At 36.3% G+C, this 24,283-nt stretch overlaps 1 pseudogene; it reads right to left on the bottom strand.

Moving 5' to 3' along the window:
- The window catches only part of LOC105491878 (non-histone chromosomal protein HMG-14 pseudogene), a 70,083-nt pseudogene that overhangs the window by 19,207 nt on the left and 26,593 nt on the right, over positions 1-24,283 (bottom strand).

Genomic DNA, 24,283 nt, shown 5'->3' with positions numbered 1-24,283 from the left:
AGTAAATCCAATGAAGGAAAGAAAAGGCACGTACAGCCTTCTCTCCCAGCATTCTTTTTATTTCGTGCTGCATTTCCGTTGGGCCGCTTGAAGTATATGCGGGATGCATTGCTATATTCCATGTCATCAGTCAACTTATTTTCTCCGCTAGGAACAACACTTTCCTCCCTCTGCTTATTGGGGGACTTCAAATTTCTTACCACCTATTTTCTTCCACCCATTGAACATTTAGCAGAAATTTCTGATCATCTTCTACTTTATGAATGTTTGACATTTTGAATAAACACTTACCGAACATTCTTTCACATTTTAGTATCTGTATGCATGATTTCTCAGGTTAAAAAAATTCCTCAAGTCAGGGACTCATAAGGATTTCACCTTGGTAGCCTTGGTCCATAATTTTGTGCCTAGAATGTAGGAAGTCCTCAGTGTACAGTTGCAGTATTAAATTCCTCTAAACATTGACTTCTTTTCTTGACATCTTTTACTTCTTAGTGTTAATTTTACTTGAGAACCTCACAAATTTGAAATAACAGTGAGAATCCTACCACAGTGGGTGTCCAGGGCAGGGAGCTCTGCCTGACCCTCTTCCCTTGGGTGGGAGGTTCATTATTTGTAGGAACATCTGGATGGTTGTGTCAACTGGGCATCATCCCCTAACTTGAACCTGTGTGGGTCAGCTCTTATTTCAGAACCCCTGGGTATACTTTCACCTACCCTGACCTTCCTACATGTCACCCCTACCAAGACCCCACCCTGGAGCCCTTCTGCAGGGACTCCCTCCTCCTGGGAATCCACCAACTCATGCTATGCCTCAAGGTGCCCAGGCTGGGATGGCTTCAGTGGAAGCACAGATTCTGACTGTGGAGAGGAACCTGCGCTAAGCAAGGTTCAACAGAGACCATGAGATGTGTTAGAGGCAGAGTCATTGGACAACAAATTTGCAGGCATTGAAGAGAAAAACTAATTCTCCCTTGAGAGTTTCTGAAAACTAAAGCAAAACTCATCAGAATAGAAGCCATCAGCAGCATAATTTATTCAGAGGAAGCCACCAGGTGCTAACTGAGATTTGAAAATAAATCCCTACCTTCGAAACGTCAGGCATGGCTCAGAATATAAGCAAGACTTTCCCAGGACCTGAAACGGACTTCAGCCTGCTGTATGTATTCAAATAGAGCCTGTGTCTTTAGAGTACTTTTCACATATGAAAAGTTTTAACAAAGAGCTCAAGTCATTATTAACTCTTGCATTATTTGTAAAAGTAAAATTAGTAAATGTGTACTTACGTAATTTTTCATTTCAGGATTTATTAAATAGGAAGGTTGTCAATTTGGATAGGAGGGAAAATGGAAATTAGTATTTTTTCATCCTCTTCTCAGAATCTGAAAGTTCTGCCTCTGATACAACCAACTTAAGATGTGGTCCAGTAGACCATCTCAGTTCGTTGCAACTCCTTCCTTCCAGTTATTCAGGTCTGATAGATTGAAGTAAATTTTTTCTTTGAAATACAAATTTTATGTATATTTTTTCTACTTATATATTGTCTCTAACATTCACTTTAAAGAATGATTTAAAGAATAATAGGCTGGGCACTGTGGCTCATGCCTGTAATTCCAGCTCTTTGGGAGGCTGAGGCAGTAGATCGCTTGAGGAGTTTGAGACCAGCCTGGACAACATGGTGAAACCACATCTCTAACAAAAATACAAAAACTAACCCAGTGTGGTGGTGCATGCCTGTAATCCCAGCTACTCAGGAGGCTGAGGCAAAAGAATTGCTTGAACCCAGGATCCAGAGGCTGCAGGGAACTGAGATCGTACCACTGCACTCCACCCTGGGTGACAGAGTGAGACTCCATCTCAAATAAATAAATAAATAAATAAAATAAAATAAAAACTAAAAGTAAAAAGGAAGGAAGGAAGGAAGGGATTATGCAATTGTGTTTTCCTTCTTAACATTTTTCTTTTTTTCTAGATATTCTCCACCCAGGACTTGCAGAAGGACTCATGTAATACAGTATAGGGTAAACTTTAGAAATCTCTGTAGATTACAGGATCTGAAAGCAATTTTTCCAGCTTCATAAGATTTAGCCAAGAAGAAAACAGGTCACAAATAAAAGCTTGTTTCTGCTAAGAGCTGAAATTAGCAGATTTCATAAGTTGAGATTTTATAAGATTTATAAATGTTCCAAATATCAGAAGTTGGAATTCTAGCCCCTAATCCCTCAAAATGTGACCTTATTTGAAAATAGGGTCTTTAGAGAGGTAATTGAGTTAAAATGAGATCTTCGGGGAGGCTCCTAATGCAATATGACTGGTGTCCTTATTAAAAAGAGAGAGACTTAGATACAGAGACACATGCAGAGGGAAGATGATATGAAAGAAACGCAGGGAGAAGGCGTCCACCTCCAAGCCAAAAAGAGAGCACTGAGCAGATTCTCCTTTAAGCCCTCCGGACAAACCAGCCCTGCTGATGTTTTGATCTTGGACTCACAGCCTCCAGAACTGTGAGACAATGCATTTTTGTTCTTTGATCCAGCCTGTGGTACGTTGTTACAACAGCTCTAGCAAACGAATGCAGTATTGATTATGGAACCTGGAGGAGACATGAGAAGCAGTGTCTGGGAGCCACACGGAGGAGGGCAAAGCCAAGGGCAGGGCACTACCACGTGTGATAGGAAAGGCAGCTGAATGTTCCGGGTCCCTTTACTGCAAAGATGGGATCTGCGCACACAAGTCCAGTAATTGACAGGAAGCCTCGGAGTCCTGCATGGACGGAGCAGCAAACCTCGATACCCAGAAGTCATGCAGGCACCAGAACTCAGCAGATGCAGTGACCCGGTAGGCTGGCACCCACGGCCAAGTAATGCCTTAGAAACTGAAGCAAGGGGATGGCAGAACAAAGGGATGAACGATGCTTTCTCCATAGAAAATGCGAGTCCCTGAGAACTTCAGTCCTTTATGAGCAAAAACTGAGAGACGACTTAACCAAATGCAGGAGTTTTAAACTTAAAACAATAAAACCCCTTGAATTGGCAAGTGTTAAATGTCTTTCGTCAGTACAATGAGACTATGCTCTAAGATAATTTGAGTTTTATAACAACAGCATTAAGTCTAAGAAAGTTGATAAATCTGAAAATTTTTAAAATATTTTACATAAGTTAAGTGTATTACAGGTCAATGTAAAGGTATGATGTCCAGAACCTAGTTAGCTAAAATGCTGAACAATTAGAAAAAAACACTGCATCTAGGCAAGAACTGTTTTTCCATGGGCCGCCAAAACAATTTCAAAGAGAAATCAAACTTTTTGGACTGTTGCTTTTGAGATATTTTGTCTGTTACACTGCAAAATCAACTGAAAACTTTACATGCATCTTGCTTTATCTTACCTATTTCATACTGGAATTTCAGCATATGCTTCCTACAAAATGTAGCATATTAAATAATTCATATTTAATTTATTAATTCATATTTAATTTATTTTTATTATGTTCTGTAAAAAGAATTTTCCACTCCGTTTCTCCCCTACCCACCCTATGCACTCAGTTTCCCCCCAACACCCTACCCACTCAGTTTCCCCCCATCCACCCTATCCACTTGGTTTTCACCCCATCTGCTCTACCCACCCATTTTGCCCCACATCCATCCTCCCCACTCAGTTTTCCCCCAACCCACTGGTCAAAATGAACTTCACAGCACATGTGTTGTATTTGCCAGATGGTCAGGGCCATCCTCCTATAAAAGGCAGGGGCTCCTTCAGCTGAGGAGTGTGCTGAACAGTTCTGCACTCACACAATTCCATCTGTCTTCCCTGCTTCACCCTTTCCATCCAGGACGTTAGAAGAAAGGAGAAACTGAATTGAATACATCCTGTTAAAATATTTGTTTTCACCTCTAGCTTTGAATAAATCCAATTAGTGCCTATATAAACATTTTGTTTAACCTGTGCAGGAGACTTAATGAGTTTATGAACCACCATTCCCATTTCCCTCACAAAAAACGTCTTTCATTTTGCATTACATTATACATTAAAGGCTTTGTTTCCAGAAAGATACTGAGTTGGGGGAAAGGAAAAGGTATTGTTACAGAAGCCCATGAACTATTGTACAGGAAATGTCAGAGATTTACTACAGAACACCACAGGTCATCTACAGGATATTCCGGCTAGTCTTTAACTAAAACCTTGGAAATATAAGAATGGCCTTTCACAAAGGATTAGCCATTAGCCATCATTAACATACAAATCCTTGGAGCCTTCATGAGAGCAATAGTTATAATACTGACAGGTGTTTTAATGCCAACTAAACCGACTCCACTTTTTGAAATAGTTGTTTTCGATTACATTAACTATGTTGGACTTGAATTTCAACTGTGTTGTATGAATTATATTTTTACAATCAGCATATTTGAGTCGAAATGATAAGAATTATAATTTCCAGATATAAAATGTAAGAGATAAATAATGATTTTAATGTCATACTAAAATGGTTCCCTTCGTTAGTCTCATTTTCCTGTGCCATGCACATTTTACATATTAGGAATTAAGTAGCCATTAGAAGCAGAACTTAGCACTGTTTTTACTTAGTTATCACTTTTTGATCAATGAAATTATTTCAGTGTACTATTTTCAGTTTTCTAGATTTGTTCTGAAAGTCATAGAATGCATATTAAATGAAGTAGATTATTTTTACCCAGCATATTAGCAAGACATGAAAGGGGGTGGTCATATTGGAAAGCATATGGTGAGAAACAGAAACTCACAGCCTTGTTCTTTGGAATTGTCGTCATCCATTTGGAGGACAGATTTGCTCTATTTAAAAAATCTTAAAAGGGTGCATACTCTTTGACCTAGAAAATCTTCTTCTGAGAATTTATGATAGAGAGAAAAAGTACATGTGTCCCTACTGCTGATTCTCATTACTCTTGCTGGTTATGTTCTTAATGTCACCACAAACACTGAATTAGTGAAGACTGAACTGCTGCCCCCAGCCAGAGCGTCCGGTAAGGTTCCTATAAGCCTCTGACTGCAACGTTTTCATGAGCTGATCAATATGTGTGTTTCCATTTAAAGACACCTTATTTGTTATATATTGTTGATTTAACATTGAACGGATGGCCAACAACAATATAACTCATGCAGAGAATGAATTTTACCTAACAGACGCATTTTCACTCTAAGACACATCACACCCTCTGGTGGCTAGCAACTCCAACAGGCACTTCTGCATATGCTTTGGGGGCATTTTAAACAGCAAAGTTGCTAAGGAAAGTTGCAAAATTACTTAAAAAAGACACAAAATTGACAAAAACATGTCACTAAATATACCACAAAAGGATACCTGTTTTCAGTATGAGAACTGAAGCAAGCAAGCAGAATGTCCTATTTTAGGCCTCAGCTGGGAATGTGTTCTAGGGCAACTAACATTTTTCACCACCTGTGCATGGATGCAAATGACCACAGAAGCACTGTATTAATTTTTCTAACTAAGTTTAGCAAGTTGATGAATTCACAGATCCAACATCACAAATAAGTATTAAGTATATTCATATTAATGTAAGAATGTACATGTGTGTGTATATACACACCCACACACACAAGAATATATAAAAATGTGCATCATGATATCATCTATAACAATATCTATTACAAGAGTGCTTATTCCTTGAAAATGCCACCAAAAATAGAATGAATGCTGATAAGCAAAGTTCAGTGAAGGGAGAGCATTCAACAGTGTTAGTGTCTGAGAAAGGGTGGAACGAAGGTGTAATATTTCAAGGGTTTCTGGAGTCTGATTTAATGTGGAAATTTCAGTGCCGGGCTTGATTAGGATTGGGTAAGCTCCATGATGTGAATTTAGGATTAATGCACACATATGAGGGTCCAGAGAGGAAAGTTTGAAAACAAGGCTTGAATGGTAAACTGTCATTTGATGCTATCTACTGCAAGTTCCTTAGGCTGATATCCCTTTGGGTGATGTTTTGGAAAGTTCCTGAACTACACATCATATCAGCCTGTTTTAATCACACATAGGATTTTGTTTTCATTGGGTGTGATAAGATGATAGTCACAGAGACAACCACATTGAAGGAAAGGTGTATTTATTACTCGTAGTTCTCAAGAGGAGGGGCCACCTCATGCCATGCAGGGCCACACAGGGAAGCACTAGTGTTGGTTCAGTGGCAGAGTGAGGAGAACATGGGCTGGAGACCTCACCACAGTGGGGAAGGAATGGGTGAGGCAAGATGAATGCATGTACCAAGAGTAGGATTGGATTATTTCAGTAAATTCAACAGCTCTGGACCATGGGGATCATCTGCAGTTATCGTGTACCTGCCCTGGGGGTGATTTCGGACAGGGGAAATACTTGCATGGCATGAAAGAGTTAGAAGAAGATGGCTGAGAGGATGGACTTTGGATATGAAAGGTAAGCTCACCTGCCGGTTGCGTGCTGTGTCTAGGAATTAGCTGACTCTAAGAAGACCAGTCCCTTTTTAGGTCCATGAGACTCCCAGATGTCAAAGCATCATAAAATAAAATTTTTAAAAAACATGAGTAATACACAACCTAGGCAAGAATTTCTTGGGACAGTAATGTCGTGGTGAAAAAGATAGCTAAATAGTAAAGTCATGCTAAATTTAGGTAATAGGCTTTGGAATTATAAATGGTTTTGGTTTCGCCCACTATAAGTTGTTTAAGTCAATTACGGTACAACCCAAGGACTAAATACATAAGCCAAGAAAAACTCATTATTACAGACTATGTGGCGACAAGGTGGAGAGAAAAAGTCCTCAGTAAAAATGAATATGGTCTACCCAGTCCCCTCGCTGACATTATTCTTCAGAGGCATGATATAGGCTGCAAATAGTTGGTCTGTGGCCTGCTGCAATGGTCGATTTAGGAGTCAACTTGACTGGGATAAGGGATGCCCAGATAGCAGGCAAAATCTTATCTTTGGGTGTGTCTGTGAGGGCGTTTCTGGAAGAGATCAGCATTTGAATCCATTGAGTAAAGCAGATCCACCCTCCCCAGTGTGAGGGGGCATCACCCATCCATGGAGGACGCAGATAGAACATGGAGGTTGAAGTAGGTGGACTTGCTCTTTGCCTCAGCTAGGACCTCGATCCCCTCCTACTCTTGGCTCTGGGTGCTCCTGGTTTTCAGGCCTCTGGGCTCCAGGACTTCCACCAGGACCCCAATCCCTCCTCCCCATTCCCAGGCATTGAGACTTGGTGTGAATTACACCATGGGCCTTGCTAGATCTCCAGCTTGCAGTGGGCACAAGGTGGGATGGCTCAGCCTTTCTGATTGTGGAAATTAATTTCCATAATGAATCTCTCTGTGTGTGTATATGTATGTGTAAACACACACTAAATGCAATATGGTTCTGCTTCCTTGGAGAACCATGGCTAGTACAACCACAATAGAGATTCTGGGAAAAGAACTCTGCCCTGAAAAGCTTCACACGTTCAGGAAGTGGAGACAGGCCCTATCTAGGACACCTGGTAACACTCTGGCTTTCTGGCCAAAGACATGCCATATTGGAGAGAAGAAGTCCCAGAGCTGAGTTGCGGCTCTCAGCTTGTCCTTCCCTTGAGCAGACTTGGACCTGCCCACTCTACTCGCAGAGACGGCAAGGCCATGGCCATGAGACCTGTCTCCACACAGTCACAGACTGGATGTCCAGATTTTCTGACTTTCACATGAGCCTTCTTAACTTTATGCCAATTATTTCTCCTTTTATCGAATTCTCTTTTTTACATTCAATAAGAAAAATGTCAGCAAATTTTTTTTGTCCAAATTGGAGATTAAAAAGAAAATCTAGAGATAGAAAAAAAAGTTGAGAAATATCTCCAACTCTCACATTACTTTAGTGAGACGCATTGTTTAAATCCTTCAGATCTTACTTCAAGTGTGCTTAGGCGATTTAAATGACTTCTCTGTTTAAACAGGGATAAAAAGGATGGGGTCTTTATGCAAATCAAAAATTTCCAGCTTGGCTGTTGCAGCCAGGAGTGATTAGAAACCGATCCTCTCCATATTACAAGGGGATACCTGGTCTCCTCACATCTTCGCCTTTCAGATCCCCATGCTCCTTCTGTGGCCTGACCCACATCACACACAGGGACACGCGTGGGGCTCCCAGGCAGGCAACTGCATTGGTCAATACTCTGTAATGTCCAGCAGCTTGAAAGTGAACTGAATGCTGCATATAGTCTAGGGAATGCCCCAAAGTAGGAACAAGGCAGATCTGCCATATGATGGGGTACAGTGTGGAACCCCAAAAGGGAAACAAACTGAGAAATAAAATGGATAGAATGGGAGTTAAAACAAGATGTGGAATAGTTGGTTGAAATATCACCAGGGCACTAGATATTACATACACACACATGCATGCACAAGCACACACACTAATCCTTCCCCAAAACGGAAGAACCACTAATTCCTTGATCTGAATCTCCAGAGAGATGCAGCATTTGTGTTTGTCCTCAGGAGGGTGGTTGCGCCTGTGGCTTTCAGCGGATTGCAGGTGGTGGGGCAGTGATGGGCAGCATGGTGACTTGTCGGTGGTCGTATCGCGATGATGCAGCTTTGCCATCATTTATTTGAAATGCTTTATTGTTCTTTCCAGCTGATTCACACCAGCTCCCCATCCTTCCCCATCTTCAGGCCCTCATGAGTACAGCACAGGCAATGAATACCGAAAGGGGAGCTGCCACGGGCTGATGAAAAGGGGAACTGTCAGGAGACGGGATGGTCCACAGGGTCTAACAGGAAATGCCTGCTGAAAATGCTCCAAGGCCCCGTCTTGTTCTAAAAGCCCATTTGGTGTATGTACACAGGCCATGCTTCAAAATCAACAAGCTTGATATTCAGAGATCTGATGGTAAAACGTGGAAACACGAATAGCTTTGTGTGATTTTGAAATGGAGGGGAATTAGAACTCAAGTGTAAGACCATTAGTATACAGCTGAAATGTGAAGTGAATGATTGTGCCTGTGTAATACTGATTTTAATTATTTGTAAAAAGGAAGTGTCTAATTTGTCTGGAAGGCATCGCAAAATTAATTTCTTAATTTTGACCACAGCTAAAGAAATCATAGTCAGTGTCTCAGTATTTTATCATCTACGGTCACCAAAAAAGAAATGTACAGCATTGCAATGAATACTCTTACTAATAGCTAACTGTTAAGGTCAAGTTATTATTTTGTAATAGTCTCGATGACGTATTTATATAGATAAATACCTGGTATGGGCAGCATATTTTACTAAGTGGTGACTGCTGTTAACTCTCGTAAAATTACAAACTAACTTTGGCACTGTATTTCATATGATAGTGACAGGATCACAGGACAGTAACCCCGGAATACAAGCAGATGTTTTGTTGCCTGTGGGTAGCACTGACAGGTTGCCCTGAGAAGGAATATGAGAATCACTTCCTGAAATGTGCTACATTTTGACCTAAATGGTGGTTATCCACAGACAATAATTCAGTGATATGTACATTCAATATTAAGGCACTTAATGTGGTTTATTGTATAACTCGATAAATTAATAAAAAGTCACAGCATTGAATTCTATAGCTAAAAGAAACTTTAGACATCAATTTATTGTATTTATAATGAAACCAAAACCCAGAGAAGTTAGACGGCATTTCTAAGATTGCAAGAGCCAAGTCAGAACCTGGGCCGGGGTCCCTGAGTGAGCCGCCTTTCATTCAACAACACTCTGCCTCCATCCTTCCGGAAAAACACGACTCCGAGTCCCTCTCCTCGGCGGAGGCGTTGGATGACAAGGTTTTCTTCAGGTAAACACTGAGACCCTTGAAATAATTTCTCAATGATCTTTTCAGGCCGCAGGGAAGTTGCTACATATAACTAAGAAAATCCCAAAGAGTGACACATTTTCAGGACCACAATATCCTCTGGGCTGGAGGCTTATCCTTGCCCCTTTCACGTTTCCAAAACCCTAAGCTGTGCTGCATAGCAGCAACCATCTCAGCCCTTACCCGCAGGAAGGCATTGGATTCACGGATTAGTTGAGCTCCAGGGATGACACTCACCGGCAGGAAGGTTGCAGGCACCGATGTTTGTGCACTGCCTTTAATCCTTTTAAAGCAAAAGATATCAATGCCTTTCTTCCTCCTTCTGCAATCGTTACATAACAGGTTTTCATCTTGCAATCTGTAAAAAAAAATACTTTAAGTTGTTGGTTTTCTGGGTTATGTTATTTAAAGTCAGATACTTATTTTGAAGTCATAAATATTGGGTGGAACTGAAAATCGCTTATAAGAACTTGTGAAGGCAAGGTGTGTTGTTAAGATTAATTTATAACGACACTTTTAATGACCTAGGTGTGATTTATGTGTTATGCTAATGTATTTTCTTGCTCTTTAACTTTCTTTAAAATTTATAACAGTGGTTTTCCACTTTAAAATGTCAACATTATTCCATTGGAAAATAATTAGCTTATTCCAATATAGGAAGTATTTGTTATGTTTTCTTGTGTTTCAGGAATAGCTTTAAGTTTTCATTGAGTGGGGAATCACTCCCCAAACCCTAAAATGTATATGGCAGTCTAAGTGCATGGTCCATGGAGCCTTTGTTGATCCACAGAAATTGTAAGCCTAAGTTCTTTTTCTGGGATAACTCATTCATTTTTAAAAAATGGCCTTAAGAAGTATTATCTGTATTTTACTGAAATGCAAAGAGATTAGGGAATATGTCAACAGCCTAAGAGTAGAGTCAGGTTCAAATCCAGACACTCCAGCTCTGAAGCCTCTACCTGGATTTCCTGGGACACAGAAAATACATCATGTTATCATCATGCAGAAGAAAATGCAAATGGATTAATCTCATTTGGTAAAATTAGATTATATAAAACACGATATTGAAATCCAACACTTGCTCCTGAAACGTGTCAGCGAGATAACTTCGTTACATCTGTTTAAAACTTCTGCATCGAGACAGTTTGATCCACACTTTTTCAGACTCAGGAAAATGTACCTTAGAGACTGGTGCCATATTAGGATGATTATGTTCTCAGTTCTCCAGGATCCTGTGTGATCTTTACATGAGAATTGTCTGCATTGTCTCTTCTCTGATATTAGTGATAAAATGAGTCATAGACATCCCATCACCCCGCATCCTTTTCAGAGGTGACTCTCACATGCATTTGTGAAATGTTCTTAACTTGCAAAGACTAACATAACTTCTACCCCAATACCAGTTGGCCAAGTGGATAAGGAAGTGTGTGGTGCCCATTGTTCTAGAATATGATAAGAATAAGAATATCTCTTTCAGAGGGGGACATGTTACTTTTTAACATTGACATTTTTTCTTTAGTAAAATATTCATCAAATGGATTAATGTGTGAGCATTTCTCCTATTCTCCTATATAGAAAACGTGACTTTGTTTAAACACTTAACTTTCTAACTAATTGGTAAGAAAGATCAAAACAGAGTAAATTCAGGGGATCAAGAGGCAGAGAGAGAAAATATGGGTCAGAAAATGACAAGGTAGAAGCCTTCTGGAATCAGGGAGAAGAGCTCGGAGCTTGTCCTAGATTCTTAAAAACAAAACAAAATAGAATTGGATGCCTGTTAGGTTCATGCGGCATCTGCTATGGGGGCTGTGGCTGCTGACAGTCCTTTTAGAAAGTAGGAGCCTCCCTCGCTGACCATGCACTCTTTTCCCTGCATGAATCGACAGACTTCTTGTTTTTATTGAGTCTTTTTCTGTCTTCGCTGGCACTAAGCCTAATGTTAGCTTGGGAAAAAAATGGAGAAACGCTCTTCAGACAGTTGGAATGGAGAAAACTGCAGTAGCTCTGTTCTTAAATGGCTCTGACTAATTACACACAGCCTGCCAGGCAGCTCCTGACCTGAGCCCAATGTACCAGCACACAGATGAGCCTTCTGACCTGAGGCTGGGAAGGCAAGCTGGCCTTCTGCCGCGCTCTCCTTGTAAATGCCATCAAATGGCAGAAGGAATGAATTTGCCTGCCCAATTTGCTATTCTGCTGCAATTTTCCTCTGGGTCTGCTCAACCAGTTCTTTTGCAAGCTGTGATTTAAGCAAAGCACAAATGAGTAATTATATGGCTGGAGGGGGAAAAAAATGAGGACACCTTTAATGTGAGAGCATTTCCCCCTATTTGGTCAAAGTTGAGTTTCTTTGACTGACTTTTTCAAAGGGGCTGACGTGGGCACAGTTCTCTGATTTTCAACAGTGCGACCCTACCACTCTCCAGTGTACACTGAGCCAGGCTGTGTCACCCTTGTGTCTGCACACTGTCACTTAAAGTGCCCCATAAAACAACAGGGCACTGTTGTTGAGATGTTATTTACATGCTTTTGGTAGGTGAGAATTTATAGAAGTTTTGATACATGTATCAGAGGCATCAGTACCAATTTTAATTAAGATGCACGACATTCACATCACCCCAAAAATTCTCATTCCCCCTAGTTAATTCTCCCTGCAGCCCCAGGTCCTGGACACCACAGATATGATCACTGTCCCTAGACTTTTGCTTCATGAAAATGTCATAAAAGGATCCAGCATTTGTCTGCTCTCTTCAATGTCTCCTTCCTCCACTTAGCTTAATACTTTTGAGATTAATCCATGTCAGTGGCTATTTCTGCATATTGCTGAGTAATTCTCTTGTATAGGTGTACCACAATTTACAAATCCATTTAACAGTTTGAACTTCAGATTTCCCCCCTCAACATTTGACTATTAATAAAATTGTATAAACATTGACCTATAAGTCCCTGTAGGAAATGCTTTTATTGCCCGTGGGTAAATATCTGGGAAAAGGATTGCTAATTTTATTTAAAAAACTGCCAAACTGTTTGCCAAAGTATTCAAGCCACTTGTACTGTACTTCGCCAGTAAGAAATGAGAGTTCCAGTGGCTGAACATCTACACCAGCATTTGATGTTGCTAATGTTTGTTTTGTTATATTTTGTTTCATTCCTTGCATGAAATGGTAATTGGTTTGCAATTTTATTTGCATTTCCCTATAAAATAAAGATGTTGAGCATCTTTTCATGTATTTCTTTTGCCACCTACTACTCTGTTTTGGTGAAATTTCTCTTCAAATTTTTAACTCCTCCCCTCCATTTTTTGGTGTTGGGGGGTTGGCCTGTCGCCTGTTACTGAATTAGTATTCTTGTGTAAGTACGGTATTAGATGATGAGTTTTAAAAATGGCTGATCAAAATCTAGTCTTTTTATATTTCTATAACAGTGTCTTCTAAGAACAGAAAATGGGTAGTTTTGTTTATGTCACTTTGTTTTCTTTTATGATTTTTGTTTTTGTGTCCCCTATAAAAACTATTTACCTAACCCAAGATTACAAAGATATTCTTCTGTCTAGTCTGATAGAATTTAAAAGTTTTTGATCTTTACATCCCATGAGATGATTTGACTCGAGTTAATTTTGTATAAAGTGTGAAGTAAAGGTAGAGTTTTCCATTTCACTTTTGTGTATTTCTGTGTGCCAGCATCATTTATTACAAAGATGATGCTTTCTCCATTAAATTAACTTGGCAACACTGACAAATATTTTGAAAGCTTCGGTAGTTTTCTTTCGAAATTTCTATTCTGTTCCACTTATGTCTGTCCAAACTCAAATACCACATTGTCTTGGTTAGTGTAGTGTCATTGTTACGTTACATCTTAAATCAGACTATTATGGCTATTTTAAAAGATTTAGTTTTCCATTTAAACTTTACAATTGACTTGTCAAATGCTCAAAATGCATACTGAATTTTTTATTAAGATGTTAGGAAGTATATATCAACTTAAAGATAACTGGCATATTAAAAGTAGAGAGCCTTCAGATGCATGAGCAAAGTATATTTCTCATTTATTTATGTCTATTTAATGCCTCTCATCAATGTTTTGTAATTTTTAGACTATGGACTTTGTGCATATTTATTTAAATATTTCTCTAAGTAATTCATGTTTATTGACGATATTGTGAGTGACTTTAAAAATTACAATATCAAAATATGTGTTGCTAGTATATAGATAGAAAGGTGGTAGGATTTTTAATCCTGCAAATTTTCCAAAGTCATTTCTTAATTTAAGCAGCTGCTTTTGTAGATTTGTTTGGATTTTCTTTATTTAAAAAAAAATGCCATTTTTAAATACATCAAACAGAGTTTATTTCTAAATAAACTTATTTATTTCTAAATAAACTCTGTTTGATGTATTCCTTTCTAATCCAAACAATTTTGATCTGTTTTTTCTTATTTTTTCTTATTTTACTGGCAGGAACACATAGTACAATATTGAGTAGAAGTAGTGAGAAGGGACCTTCATGAGATTCCCAGTCTCAGAGTGAAAGCTCTCAGTCCTTCCTTAGGTCTCATATTTGCTATAGGTCTTTGATTCACTTTGTCACACTGAGCTAGTTTCACTTTGTCACACTGAGCTAGTTTCCAAATATTTTTATACGAATGGGTGTATATATATGTATACACACCCAAGAATTATATTGAGTTTGTTAATATGGTGAATAATATTAATTGCTTTTTGAATGTTGAAATAAATCTTGTCTCAAACTGGGATAAACTCCTAATTGTTCATGATAAGAATATCTAGTTCATATATCACAGGATTTGATTTGCTAATATTGTGTTAAGTACACTTTTACATATATGTTCACAAGCAAACTTAGTCTGAAGTTTTCTTTCCTTTTCATCTGATTTTGATATCAGGGTAGTGTTTGTCTCACAATATTAGTTGGGAAATGGTCCCTCTTCTGTTTTCTGGAAGACTGTTTGTAGAATTAGAATAATTTTCTCCTAGGTTGTTGAAGGAACACCTGTGGAGCCATCTGGGACTGGAGTTTTTTGTGAAGGAAGGTTTTTAACTAAAGCTGTATTTATTTCATAAATATAGGACAATTGGGCTTATTTATTTCTTCTTGAATACGCTTTGGAAATTTGTATCTTTACAAAATTTTTCAATGTGTTTATACTATTCTCTTATTTTAAATATCTGTATTGATGGTGGTGATGGCTCTTTGATGTTTATCTTGGTCATTTGCATCTACCCCCAACCCACCCACCATTAGATGGATTAACTTTTGTTTTCATTGATTTCTCTGTTGCTTTTCTCATTTCTATTTTATTGATTTCTGTTCTTCTGGGCTTCATATACATAGGTGAACAATGTTAAAGCTGAGACGATTTACTCAAGGGCTTTCTTCTTTTAAATATAAGCATTTAATGCTGTAAATGTTCTAAGAAGCCCAGCATGGGCTATATATTACAAATTTTGATATTTAGTATTTAATTTTTATTCAATTTAAAATATTTTTACCATATCTTATACTGTTTAATTTGCAAGTTTTGGTGATTTTTCAGACATTTTCTGGTAACTGATTGCTAATTTTATTCTTTTCGGACAAAACCATACATTGCATGATATTCTCTGTCCTCTCTTGGTACAAGTTCAATGTACGTCGGAAAAAAAAAAAATGTGTTCTGCTCTTGTTCAGTGAATGTCCTGAAAATATCATTTAGATGAAGTTTGCTAATAAAATTGTTCAGAACAATTATTGGTCTATTTGTTCGTCAGTTACTGAGAATGTTTGCTGTAATTTCCAATTACAATTATATTTTTTATCTTCATACATTTAGTTATATTAGCTGTTGCTTCAATAATTTTACACCTGTATAGTTTAGTGCATTTAAATCTAGAATTATTATATTTTCTTGATAAACTTTCATTGTTTTCCTTATGTAATATCCTTTTTTACCACTGGTAATTATATATTTAATTTACTTTTTCTCACATTAATATAGCTACTCCAGATATCTTTTGATTAGTGTATCCAGGCAACATTTTCCATATGTTTATTTCACCTATGTCTACATATTTAATGTAACATGATTTTTATAGAAACAGTATACAACTGGATGTTACATTTTATCCAAACTGACAAGTTCTTTTTCTTTTGATTGATATATTTTCACCATTTAAATTTAAAGAAATTATTGATATTGCTTGATGGAAATCTTCCATCTTACTCATCGCTTTCAATTCTTTCTATATCTATTTTTCTTTTCTTCTACCTCCTTTTGGAATAGTTATGTGTTTTTCATAATTAAATTTTATCTTATTTATTAGATTTAAAAGCAAAGGGGTGATGATAATTCACAAGAGAAATAAGTTTGATATCAGAAATGTCCATTTGATTACAGTTCATCACGAGACTATGCAGAAATCTCAATGAAGATCTTGAACTTTCTCGAATTTTATATAACCACTGATGTCGATCATACCCAAACTCCTGTGGGTGAGTGTGGAGACCTCGCCTGATATCTGGCTGACAAGTAAAATCACAAACTCTGTAGAACTCATAGTCCTGGAAAAAATCATAACAGCTAAATAAGATGTAAGGAAGCAGCCCAAGCCCTAAGCCTGCATGAAGCATTCTCAGATTGCACTGTGGACATCAAGCTTTCCTGCCCTGCACTGTAAAATCTAAACCACCCATCAGATTGCACTGTGGACATCGAGCTTTCCTGCCCTGCACTGTAAAATCTAAACCACCCATCAGATTGCACTGTGGACGTCGAGCTTTCCTGCTCTGCGTTGTAAAATCTAGACCACCCACCTGGCACACACCACCTTTGCTCTTCTCAACGTGCTATTACAAAGATAACGTCACACCTTCACTGAAGGCAGAGAAATTTCCAATTTCTCCATTGCAGGCACACACTGCATTCAGCGTCAATTGTTATGGTAATTTAATTATTTTAATAAAAGCAAGTTCCAGAGAGAAATATATGATATATTCAGAAGATACACTTTAGTTAATCTTTTCTTCCAACTTTCAATGGAGGTTGAGGCATTCATTCAATAAATATATTTATGTGTTTACTATGCACAGGTCTTACTTATCTAAGTGTAACTGTGCAAGACATAGAGAAGAAGTGAATTGATTCTTTAACTTCAAGAAATATAATATCTTTTTGTCTCTCTTCCTTTCCATATATAGAAGACAGAAAGACAGATGATAGAGAGATAAAGAGGCAAATTAATAGATATACAGGTAAATAAATAGAAGGCCGGAAATGCCCAAATGACTCCAGACTGATTAGTGGAGGATTAACTCACATTCTATAAGGTTTGCATTAGTTCTTCTGTAGTGCCATTTCTTTGAAAGTTGGTGCTACATGCAAAACTTGATTAGAATATCTAATGAGTGTGTGCATTTATCAGAATATCCAACAAGTATGTGAAGAGTAGAAGTGAGTCACTGTCCTTTCTCATACGTAATATTAATCTTTTGAATAGACATAAACTACATAATGTAATGCATTAATACTTTTAGTGCTTTTATACCAAAAATAATCATAACTGTATATTAAATTATAGGTAGAGAAACATAATATATGGTTACAGTTCACTGTCAATAAAAAGTGTGGGAAAGTGGACACTACTCAGGAAAATATTTCCAAAAATTCTCAAAATGCACTAGCTGTTGATATTAACACATAACAACAACTTAAAAACTGAAAATAAACATTCTCTATTCCTTGAAATAGGTCTAAAAGCCACACCAGAAATAGTAAGTGATGTAATTTATGAAATGCAATGAGGAAAACTTTACCTAACTTGATATAATTTAATATACTTCACCTAGTGCTATTTGATACTTACAAACATTTTTTACTAATATATCACGAAAATTAAAGATATTACTATATGACTATTATATTTCAGCCAAGATGAGAATTTTAATACAGTTTTAAGGCTTGGCGCAGTTTTTCATAGGTGTCAGTGGTAAACCATATATTTTTTTCTACACAGTATAGCACAAGGTTTTTAATATCTAAATGTCAGTATTTAAAGGTATTTCTCAAATAATTAAAAATAAGAGAACACATAGATATAATCTGAATCTAGAATAAAGACCTATTTTTACAAAATTAAAATTTGGAAACTTGTTTGGCCCAAAGACACCAAACGACTTAGTGCCAGAGTGAAAGATTCACAAACACATGTAGCAGCACACAAGGTGAAAGATGAAACAGAGAATTCTCATATGTGGTACCTAGAAGTGTTTATTCATGGTAGTAAACCTGGTGTTTTTAGATGTAATTATTTTTTTAAATATCTGGTATCTAGAGGAGTCTGACACACACATGCTTCTCTCATTAACTGATAGACCAAAGAGACAGTGTATTCAGTTACAGTGTAGAATATATATTTAAAATACAATTATCAAGCTTGAACTAGTGAAATGTATTAGAATCCCTCTACCAATAATTAGAGACTAAACATTATTTTAATATACAAATAGAGTACTTAATATTTATGTCTTAAGAAAAGAGTCTCCAAGTAATCATCATGCAGATCATTTTCTAATCACCTTTCAGTCAGAAACAAATTTAAGATAAAACATATGAATAAAAAATTTAAAATTTCCTTTATAAAGAAGCACATTGAAAATGAATGCTCATGAATTAAATTATAATGTACTTATGACTAAATGAAAAGGAAAATACTGATTTTCAAAATGGATGGGAGGCAACTGAAATGATATCATTCAATGGCAAATTCAGAACCTTAAATTCAAGGTCAGAATAAAAGAAAAGCTGAAACTGTGTAAGTTTTTCACTCTGAAGATTATTTAAGAACAGAAAATAAAACTCAGGAAAGTAAAAGAAAAAATACAAGTAGGAGAAGAAATTAACGAAAAATTAATGAAAAGTAAATAGAGAGGGTTGAAATGGCAAAAGTCAGTTGTTTCTTTGAATGATTCACAAAATATATGAATCTCTCATGGGGTTCACTAAGAAACAAAAGATAAAATGTACACACATGTAGTATTAGAATTGAACGTATAATTCTGCAGTGTTAAATAAAACACAATCTTCCCCAAATAAAACATAACAAAATAACAAAAACAGTTCTATATCCTGAATTTTTGAGGTGAAATTACTCAGGTATTGTATTATTCTAATGGAATGTAAACTCTTTAAAAAAATCATAAAAAGAGTAAACACCACTCAGTTGACTTGATCTTTTCAATTCCAAAAAATGATAAATTTTGACACTACTTTAAATAATGAATGTATATACACAATATTAAAATAAAATTACAAACTACATCCAATAATGTCTATAAAAATAATACTTAAACGATGCTAGATATTCTGTGTATTATTTTTATATAGTGTGAATAAGTTGAGTTTATCCCAGGAATGTTATTTTAAGGTAAAATACATTAATAATATTTACCATATTTATATATTAATGAAGAGAAAATTTATGATTATTTTAAACATACACAAAAATTCCATGAGATGCAACACTTATTTATTTTTAAATGTGGAATCAAATAAGCCAAGAAGATAATATCCTTCACTAATAAAAATGATCTACTAAGAATGACATCAAACATTATGCTTAATGATTACATTGGATTTCTCTCTTGCACCTTATAACAAAATTAATTTCACTAAATATAGAAGTATGTTAAAGATAGAAGAGGAAAAGCAACAAAATAAGAGAAAAACTGGAAGGAAATCTAGATGAGCACACGAGCTTTCCAGGAGTCACACTGGTGTTTTAATCCAAAAACAGAAACACAGAAGCTGCTAAAGAAAATAGAGACATGAAATATACAGTATGTTTTAAAGTAGCAAACAAAAAACTCAAAATAAATAGGAAAAATACACTTACTGGGGAAAATTGCAACACAGGAGTCTGTGTTGTAATATGTAATTTATAAAAAACAAACAGCTCTTACAGATTGTCAAGGATCAATGAGCAAGTGGACAAATACGAGAATGAGCAGTCTAGCGATGAGCACTTGGATAATTTAAAATTTAAAATACATGCAAAGTGTACAAATACTGACTCATACTCAGGAAAGGTCAGGAAAAACATTACCTATTTCCTTGTATCTAATAAATTGGCCAAAATAGAAAGTTTCAATTTTTTTTTTTTTACCAGTAAAGATGCAAAGAAATATCTTTTCTTATGATTGTTAGTGGAAATTTACTTATTAGAGCCATTTTGGGCAATACTATGTTAAAATGTATTTAAAAATCTAGAAATTCTATATCAAGCGATAGATTTAAACATAGATTATTATAGGCAAGATGAGAGTAGCAATCATACTAAAGAGTGTTTGGAACTCTACAGAACCTATCATAAAACAACAGAGGAATTACAGTATTGAAGTACTGTATAAAAAAAAATTCATACGTAGACAATTTCTGCAATAAACAGGTGAAAAAGCATTCCCTAAAACCCCATAATAAAAATTAGGATTGTTGAACCTTCTAAGGCAGTGAGCACCACTTGGAAATAAATAGCTGCTGTGCCCAAGCAAGAGGAGAGAGGGGAGAGTAAAAAAGAAGTTGTTTTTTTCTGAGCTGGAACATTCAAATACTACCAACAGGTACTCATACTCCCAAGACGGGTCCCTTCTCCAAGGGGAAGGCTTGAGCGGTGGGTCTAAAGAGGAACTGTGAGGAGGAAAAGGGGGCTTCAAGGCTCTAATCATACAGGCCCAGGGACATTGTGGAGAGTGCTGGATGACATGCCAGTAGTGGTCAGAATCCTCACAGCCCTTGGCAAAATAGCAGCACCCAAGGAAACTATAAGAAGTAAATCAAAAATTGATAAGGGCAGGGTTGTTGGGGATACAAGCAGAGAGTACAGCCATTAAAAGGGAAGAGGATCAAGAGAGGCAGATATCCAAAATAAGAGGTGGATAAACTAGGGGCAATTTATTGGAATATACTATGATATAACAGAATACAGAGCTACAGAATTGCAAAACTAGAAAAGATATCTGCCCAACACAGCTCCCACACCATCTTCTTAAAAGTATAGAAAACGTGTCTTACTTAAATATGAGCAAGAGTGAACAAGCACAAATAAAATACATTACATTGACATTATAGGAAAATTTTAAAAGGAGATAATTTTCCCAAAAAAATTACATACAAAAGTGAAGATGACCTGAGGTATATTTCCATGATGTAGAGAAAAACTGAAATCCAATATTTAAAATAAGCTAAAATATATTTTAAAAGAAAGAGAAAATAACCAGTAAAAGGACAAGCATTACAGAAAAAAAAATTAGAAAAGCTCAGATATAATATGATAAAGCAACCAGAAGACATGAAAAGAGGGTTGACAGATTATCAGAGTCAGAAATTTAAAAATAAAATTCAGAAATTATATGTAAGCTAGAAGAAACACAAGAGCCATGAAACACCTGAGAAATACTGCAGCAAGAAAAAAACAGAAAGGAGAAAATAAGGAAATCAAGCAGAACTCTAAAAATAGATAAAAACATATAAAATAGAAAATGTTAGACATAGAAGACAAGCAAAGATGTTTGAGTATCAGGATAATAGCAGACCCCACAGAATAATTAAAATAATGAAAGAGCATAAATGATAAATATGACCCTTCAAAACATTCCACTGAAAAAATAACTTTGAAACACCAAATTAACACTTGATTTAATGAAACTGAGAAAGCTGACCCTGAGAGAATTGCTGTACTTGAATAAAAATAAAGCAAACACAGTATATTTTGGGCATCCAGACCAAAAAAAATCCAACTCACTTAGGAGGAAACTAAGTCATACCTGTATTTGATTTTTTGATAGCAAACTTTAAGCAGAAGAAAAGGGTGAAGATATTTAAGATAGTCAAGATATTGAAGATACTCAATTATTCTAATAACAATGTTAATGTTAAAATTTGATAGATGATGTTGTATTTACTATCTCCATGCAGCAAATTCCACAGTTTATAAAGTACTGTCAATTGACAGTATTTGTTATATCAAAACTCCTCTAACAAAAACAACCAAAACATGGCAGTCTTGTAAGGGTCAAATAATTTGTAAGTAGAAAAAGAATACTTAGCATCCAGATAATATTTTTATATATTTACCTCTTGGCTTTGTGTCTGTGGAGGTCAACTACAATCCTTGAATCATATTTTTTCTCCAATAACTAGAATAATGCTTGACAAATACTTTCCAATTAATAAGTATCAATGATCTAAAAAAAGTTATAAAATCAATATGTCAATATGTAAAATATTGAAATACCATGTAATGATACTAGGGTTATACAAAACAACCCCCATAATTTTTTTTTCTGGATAGTGAGTGTGTCAAACATAAATCTTATCCTTATCAATGATATTCTTGGTCAACCTGCATTCAGTAACTTGCTTTCATGGCTGGTGACCAACAAATTACTTACCCTCACACAGCTGGACACTACTGAAGTTTCCGACTCCTTTTACCACATCTATTAATAGATGTCAATAAAACTTTCCATGTAAAACATGGGATATGATATCCAAAAGAGCCAGAAACAACCTAGAGTTTCAGAGTTATGGTGGAGCAAATTTGAACCAATATGAAACAAAGGACAGGAGAGGACCAGGCAGATACATGACCTCTTCCTTCCTCTCATGAGAGTGTGCAGAGGAATGGATTTTCCTTGATGATCAATCTTTTGTGTCTCCTGTGATGTATTTATAAACAGTAGCGAGTACAGTAATGTATAGATTTCCATTACTTTATTTTTTTCTTGCATAACTTTACTTGTTCTTCATTCTTGCTGCCTAGAATTGACAATCGTCTAATAATGCATCAGTACTTAATAAATGCACCAGTCTGTCTTTTTAAAGATAACTCTATTAAAGACAATAAGAGTTGGAAGAGATTCCAAAAATCAGGACCATTTGGGGAGCATTAAGAACCCATTGATGGTTATAAATGAGATGTTAATAAGCTTTGCCATTTTATGGCATAAAAATTTCACAAGATGGTCCCCTGTGGTTAATTAGCAAGAAGTACAGGTGGGAGATGAAATAAAAGGGATCTTAACTGACTCAAGAACAATGGTAATTATAAATTAAACATTTTCAGTGTGCTTGGTCATACTAGAGAATTTGAAAAATGAAATAAGTTCATGCCACAAAAGTACCAAATTCAAGCAAATTCCAAAAAGCCAGATGGCTGTTACAGAAGGTTTAAAGAAGACATATATATATATGTATATATCCTGTGAATGTATCAGCCCATGCTGAAAAGGAGACCAATGATCTGATTCCAACAGTAGCAGAGCTGAAAGGACACTAAATGCATACATAAAATAGGTTTACCTTGTCAATGCTGACAAATGAAAAAGGTATGAAACACTGACATATTGGATGGGACATTTGAATGGAAAAAAAAGTGAGAAAAAAACTTCCAAATTTACTTAAGTTCCCCTAGCCAGCAAAAAATAGCTCTTTTTCTCCCAGAGAATACTATCTTTGCATAGAGATTGTGTGATGATCTCAAAGTAGGCTTAAAAAAATCCTTAGGATCTGTACTATTTTTCCCACTGAGTTTTGCCAGAGGATATATACAAGGTAATTTCTTTCTCTGAACCTTACTAAAACTGGCAGCCTTCATTCATTACTAGCTGCCACTCAAATGTGGTGTGTATTGTTAACAAAATTCATGGAAAGTGCAGCAAAATACTATTCACGTTGAAGGTCTTATGCTCAAACATGTTCCCAGCCACTGGATTTCTATTAATTTTATCAAGTAGCCAGTCACTAAATTTTTGCAGATTGATCTTCCACTCTTGTGATGAAGATTCCTCCTGAGCTCTCTGAGATAATTTGCTAATTACTACTTATCAAGTCAAATCACCTTTGAGATCTTCAATGTACAGAATCAGAGTGATGTCCAGTGGGATGCTAAGCTCAGCACATTTCTCTGTTGTAGACTGGGAGTCTCCCAATTATGCTTTGCAGTCAGCCTGCTTGATTTTGTATGTAAAGTTTTATTAGAAAGTAGCCAATCCCATTCGTTCTCTATGTTTGCTTTTCAGCTGTTACAGAGTTGAATAATTGAGCCAGAGATTTTATGGCCTGCAAGCCTGAAATACATATAATCTGGTCCTTTAAGAAAAGGTGGTTAACCCTAGCCTATATTGTGATATAGAACAGAAGAATTGGTACTGTTCTAAGCAGAAAAATAAAGGAGCACTGTTTTCTCCTCTAAGTGGAGGGATATTTTCTGATAGTTCTTGCGCATTAGTCTGGAGGCAAAAAAAAAAAAAAAAAAAAAAAAAAAAAAAAAAAGGTTTTTGCCATGCAGATGACTCTAAGCTAGGTACCAGAGGCTGTGCTTATTGGCATTAAAGTCAAGACATACAAGGCATCAACTGCACTGACACAAAAATAACCCTTGCTTTAGCTTATGATGGTGGTTATTCTCTAATA

This window comes from Macaca nemestrina, chromosome 8 (genome assembly GCF_043159975.1).
Source record: "Macaca nemestrina isolate mMacNem1 chromosome 8, mMacNem.hap1, whole genome shotgun sequence".
NCBI classification, from domain to species: Eukaryota; Metazoa; Chordata; class Mammalia; order Primates; family Cercopithecidae; genus Macaca; species Macaca nemestrina.
The sequence above is the reverse complement of the archived record's forward strand: the minus strand, read 5'-3'. Positions and strand labels throughout refer to the sequence as shown.